We start from the raw sequence: 6,105 nt of genomic DNA, 5'->3' as shown, positions 1-6,105 counted from the left end.
GAATAAATTCAGACAAATATAAAAGCGATCCAATAAGTGTTGAAATAAGTTATTCACAACACAAATGTTATGCCATGTGTCATTTTCCGGATTTTATTAAATATTTATCTAATTTTCAAAATGGTCCTTATATGCTTATAATTCAAAATTCTAATGCACCCAAACTCATGGCAGCACGGGGCGTTTGATTTACTGACAGGTAAACACCACAGTTACCATCAAATTAAGTCACATTATCTAAGTCACAATGAGTGGCTTTTCGCCATTATCTTTTCATTAATATATTTACAATATATCTGCATTTATTATTATTTTTGTAAAAGCTAGTGTCTGCAGACGTATACCGTATAATCACATTCCTCGTGTGCACCAGCAGAGGGCAGTATAGCACCATTTCTCAGGCCACCGCATGCCCTGTCTTCCATTCAGTAGATTGTTCTTAAGTGTTCCCTCAGTTCTTAAACACGAATCTTTAAACAAGCAAAACATCTGGAGTGAAATAAAATTATTTCATCTCTCTGGGAGACTTTTTAAAGATGTGTTCGAACATTGTTTGTACTGATAATTTACTTTCTTTGAAAAAAATGTAGTTTACAACGAGCTTAATTTACCACTTATATAATTTATCAACGAAAAGCGCCTGCTAAACAAATCAAACACACCTACAACGTGCGTGCAGAACAGGTGCATTCTGGGTCCGGCTAACGCGTTAAATGCTAACGCGTTAAATGCTAACACGATAAATGCTAATACACAATGGCGGTGCCTTTCTGCTTTCAGTTCAGAACTTTTCCAAATTGTATGAGAAGCTTTTTAAAGCCGATAGATTTCCGCAGCTTTAAAAAACACATTTTAAAACTTTTTACTGCGAAATTACGAATAGACGAGCAGAAAAAATGACCGGGGGCGACGGTGCGGGACTTCCCGGGAAACCGGACCCACAGCTGTGAGTACAACACGACGTGCGTGTCCGGCCGAGCTACTGTTCGACATATTACATTCATACAATTTATACATTTACATTTAATGTGTGCCATGTTTGTTCAGTCTCAACTTTTTCTGGTTGCATTGTAACTCCCTCCGATTAACACGCTCCTCTTCTGGTCGTACAGACGCCTTTTTAAGGCAAAGCCGCTGAGACGGAGCTTACTGGGACATCTTTCTACTGGGAAACCAGGCAAGCAAGGTCAGTGTCCTCGTTGAGAAGTGCAACATCTATAAAGCATAACACTAATATCGTTAATAATAATGCAGCATCTCTGGCAAGTGCTCTGCAGCCATAAAATAAGCACCAGTACCTGGGTGCGGCCACAAGGTGGCGCCATAGACCTGCTTTACATTAAAGAGAAAATAATTAGTTCTGATTGTTGTATTTAGAATCAAGCGAGTTGAAGTTAAAGGCCTTTCAATGACAGTGTTGTGTATATCAAATAGGCTGAAATATTTGAATCAAACAATACATTTTGTGTGATATATCTCACTTTGCTCACATTAAAATATCAACAGAGGTCAACAAGTGTCAGCGTAATGTAACAAAGCGAGCATCAATTGTATATTAAGTGCACTCTAATATTATTTTAAGCATTTTATAATTCCTTAGTTCTCCGCCTGGCATTTAACATTTTGCAGAGTGTCGAATGCGGTGGATGAATCCTTAACGCAGACTTTCTAAACAATTTTGGTGCGTCCGGCTGTGAAAGCGTTTGCACCGCGTGGCATTACTTGCGGTCTTCCACCAACCTGACATTTTCCCATCTCAGGGGCCCTTTTATTTCTCCTCCTTTTACTGCACGCTGTCACACATTTGGGTAAGGCGGGTGGTACTTGTTGTTCTTTGGGTTGTTGTTACACCAATAATTTCCCTTATATTCTAAATATGTTCATATCCATTCAACCGTTTTGGTGCGGGCGAGGGCCAAACCCCCGCCCAGCGACATGTACATGGAGTGCTTGTAAATAAATAAATAAAAAGCGCCCGTCTGTGTCCTCGCCGTCACACGCTCCGAATGAATCGGCGGTGCCAGCAGCGTCCCTCCCACATCTCTTCCTCTCGCTGCCCACTTTCCTCCCCGGTCTGAGTTTATTTATCGAGCGGAACTGGCATCCAACTCGCCCGAGACACTTCAGCGCCTCGACACCTCAACGCTGGGGCTCATCTGCATCAAAGGCACCAGAAAAGGCACCTCGGAAAAGAAGAAGAAAAAAGAAGAAAATTCCTTTCTTGGTGCATTTTTTTTCTTTTCTGCCTGAGGGAGAAAAGCTGGTGTTGCTACTGTACATGCAGCTTGACACCGCGGTGAAGGAGAATGATGTGTTTACATGGGGCCTTTTTGTGTGTGTGTGTGTGTGTGTGTGCTTATGCTACACACACACACAGCCAAAGACCAGTGACTGTGCAGCCTTACACCGTGTCCCGAGGACACGCATGTCACCTCCCATCCGTCTCTCTGTCCAACAAGCTCCTGGAGTCATTGTGTTTTCGATCTCGAAGCAGGAAATGGCGTTAACTTTTAATGCCAGTGTGTGTGTGTGTGTGTGTGTGTGTGTGTGTGTGTGTGTGTGTGTGTGTGTGTGTGTGTGTGTGTGTGTGTGTGTGTGTGTGTGTGTGTGTTGCTGCAGTTTGAAAACACAGGGTTTGGTGGGTTCTTGTCCCAGGGGGAGGAATTTAATCAAACTGGAGCCCAAATCATTCAGCATCTCCGTGCCTCACTGATGTTTCACCACTACTGAATACGTCCAGTGTGATTTCATCCCCTTTATCATGGTTTTTAATGGTGGGATGCCAAAAGTATGATGGTTATGATAATATCGTACAACCTAATCAGACAGAATTCACAGTTTATCTCCTGTTTGCACCGCCTGCGATGTGAAACTAGAGTAGAAGATCTAATGAGTTTGTTTGTGATAGGTATTGGTATTTTATTTTTATTTGCTCCAGAAAAATGTCCACGATGATGAGAAACACCCCAAAGGTGACGAGTTGTTTTCAACATCAACAGGTTGTTGATTTTTGGCAGCAGAGGGGAAGACTTTTAGAACTGTTGGCCTGTGATTAATTCCCAAAGGGCAGAGAGCGATCGTCAGTCGGGACGCGTTTCCTCTCACAGCAGTTATGAGAGAAGACACAAGTGTACACACACACACACACACACACACCACATCAGCCGTCTTTAATGGAACCTGGCAAGCTGGAAACATTCTCTTCTCCGTTGTTGGCACGGGCTGCGAGCACAAACCTGATAATAGGAGACGTGAGCGATGCCGGGAACATGATCTGGGCTTTTTTTTTTTTGTACTTCCCGCTTTCATAAATCTGTGAAAAAGTCAGAATTGCCAGATGGCTCGTGGCCGCACCAGACATTTAACAGATATCTCTCTTTTTCATACAAACCGAGCTGTAAATGAGTGACGGCCCAGAAATGTCACAGGAAATCTTTTTTTCCCTTGATGTGCACTTATCATTCGTAAGCAAGTCTCCTTCTTTGCCATCAATCTCTTTTTCCTTTCTGAAAGTGTCTCCAGGTCAACATGGGTTGCCTTAGAGACGACACGACATGCGTTCTTTAAACCTCACGGTCAGCAGAAGAAGAAGCCGGCGAACACGTGTGTGTGTGTGTGTGCGTGGCTGTTAATCCGTCAGATCTACAGTCCGGGGCCTAAATCACTGCCGTGGACCCCAAAATGAAGCCATGTCGTCTCATTAAAGCCAATATCTTGCTTGAGGACAGCTTAAAGCGGTAAGTCTTTTGCAGCGAACACAGTCTGCGAGGTGTAGAAAGGTGCACACACACACACACGTGACATATTTTATTAAAATTTCAGCATGCAGAATGTAGGTAGTGAAGTCCACTCGGGGGGTGGGGGCCATCTGATGACTCGCTTTAAGTGTTCCCATTCGGGCTTCAGGCGAGTTTTCTCATTTCCTCCAGAGGCAAATACAGCAGTCGTACTCATGCTCGTCCTCGGAGGGAGCCAGGGACGAAAATTCGCCGCTGAATTAAGAGATTTATGCGCTTCTGTGATTGCGATAAATACCTACTTGCACCCGCCTCCCCCCCCCCACCCCCCCCCCCCCCCCGCGCCCTACACACACAATTACACACACACCGTATTCGTTCCAGCATTTGCTCCCACGCGGCGAGTGTGTCGGCATGCAGGGCAGCGGGAAGTCCGACGACCATCTGCCTCCTGATTGAGGGAGGTGGCGGGGTGAGTTGTGGGGGAGCTTCCGGAAACCCACATGAGCGCCACCCGTTGATTAGAATCAGCAGAGAGCAGAAGGACCTGTTTGCTGTGGAGCAACAGACAGCCCCCCGTCCTCCCCCGCCCCTCGAAAACAAACCTCCTTTCCTCTCTAGAAACATGACATTGTCTCCAGACAACTGCTAGGGGTAAATTGATTTGTCTTGAAATCGTCAGTTTCAATTTTGGTGCTGGAATTAATTTGACTTCAAATCAGTCACTGAGCTCTTTGGCCTCGGGGCAGATATTTTATCACAAAAGTAATCCAGCCATGATTTTGGGATACTGTATGTTTTTCGCATACAGACCTGAGACGTGTATGTAGCCTAAAATCCAGCTTCCAACAGCACTTTTTAAGACAATGAATGCTAAAGGAATGCAAAGTCTTAATGTTTTTTTTCCAGTTTTCTGTGACACTGTTCAGATATGCATGTTCCGCATTATCTCATCCAATATGTGCAACGTTTCCAGAACAGTCAGACCCTTGCATCAAGCCAGGATTTTGTTTGGTTTTGTATTGCTCCATAAATCAGAAATACTGTCAATAGTCAAAAAAAAAAATCAATTTTGGCCAAATCTTTTTGGAATTTGGAATTAAGTGTTTAACTCTAGCTATGAATTATTATATATATGAGCACGTCTTCAGAATATAGATGGAAAGTATGATATATTTATGTGCTACTGAAGTGGCTCAGAGTCACTGTAAAAATCCGCCTGTTAAAGATACAACCATATATTTAATGGACCCTCGAAGGGAAGAGGGTAAAAAATGAACCACTGGATATCTCAGTAAATCTTTCATTGTCGCACTCGTGCTTTGTGTTATGAACTTCACGATTAGCTACGCGAAGAAGCCAAGCGCCGTATACCTTAACGTCTCTCCCTTCTAGTCTGAAAGACGACGTGCTACGGAAGCTAAATCTGAACATTTACCAGCCAGGCCTCGAGTGTGCGACTGACAACGTTAGTGGTTCAGAGTAGAAGTGTCAGAGTATCTTCTCTCAGGAAGTCGCCGGCACCGTCTGCACGCTTTGGAGGACTCCTCCGTGCAGCTTGAGAGGTTAAAGCAAAGGTTGATGGTTGAAGTGTTTGCTGTTTCGTATATATCTTCCTCCACATACGCCACATTTTCTGAACTGATTTGAATCCCATCTATCAAGTACCTTTTTTTTTTTTTCCGGAATGGACGTATGTGTTTCACCGCTACAGCAGAATTACGATTCTTTCCAGCGGAGCACTCATGAATAAATCAGCGTTTAAACCCACAAAAGGAATGAGATTTAAATCATCACTCAGTGGTCTCGTCTTAGAAGTGACTTTTTTATTTTATTTCTGAAGCCCTCTGGGAGAAATGAAAATCACTTTTTTGAGCACAAGGCACCTTTTTTTTTATTTTGAGCTTTCAGAGAATTACGGAGAAGAACGGTGAAGAGAAACCGACACACAAACATGTGGAAAATGAATTTACAGGATGAACGAGCTGGGATTAGTCTCCTCGTCTGAGCTAACGAGACATCTCAATTCTGTAAACGAATACAAACATAAACGGATAGTCCTGAGGCTTAACAGAGAATATCTTCCCCAGTGGACGGTAATTCATTCGCGCTGGTCTCTCAGACCAGAATCTTGGTGGAGTGATGCGGGAAGCAGCGCCGCTCTGCCTCGTTTCCATAAATGGCCTCTTCTTTAGCAACGCAGTGCGATTACATTTTGGAGAAGAAACAAAGTGCTCGGCTAGAAGCCGGCTCTCCGTTTTATTTTTGCCCTTGAAGGATGGAACTTTTGGCGTGTCAGCGTTGTAGCTGATATTACCCCCCCCATCCCTCCACCTCCACCCACCACTGAATGCCAAATATATTTCAC

This window comes from Gasterosteus aculeatus, chromosome 1, assembly GCF_964276395.1.
Source record: "Gasterosteus aculeatus chromosome 1, fGasAcu3.hap1.1, whole genome shotgun sequence".
Taxonomy (NCBI): domain Eukaryota; kingdom Metazoa; phylum Chordata; class Actinopteri; order Perciformes; family Gasterosteidae; genus Gasterosteus; species Gasterosteus aculeatus.
This window is presented reverse-complemented; position numbering follows the sequence as displayed.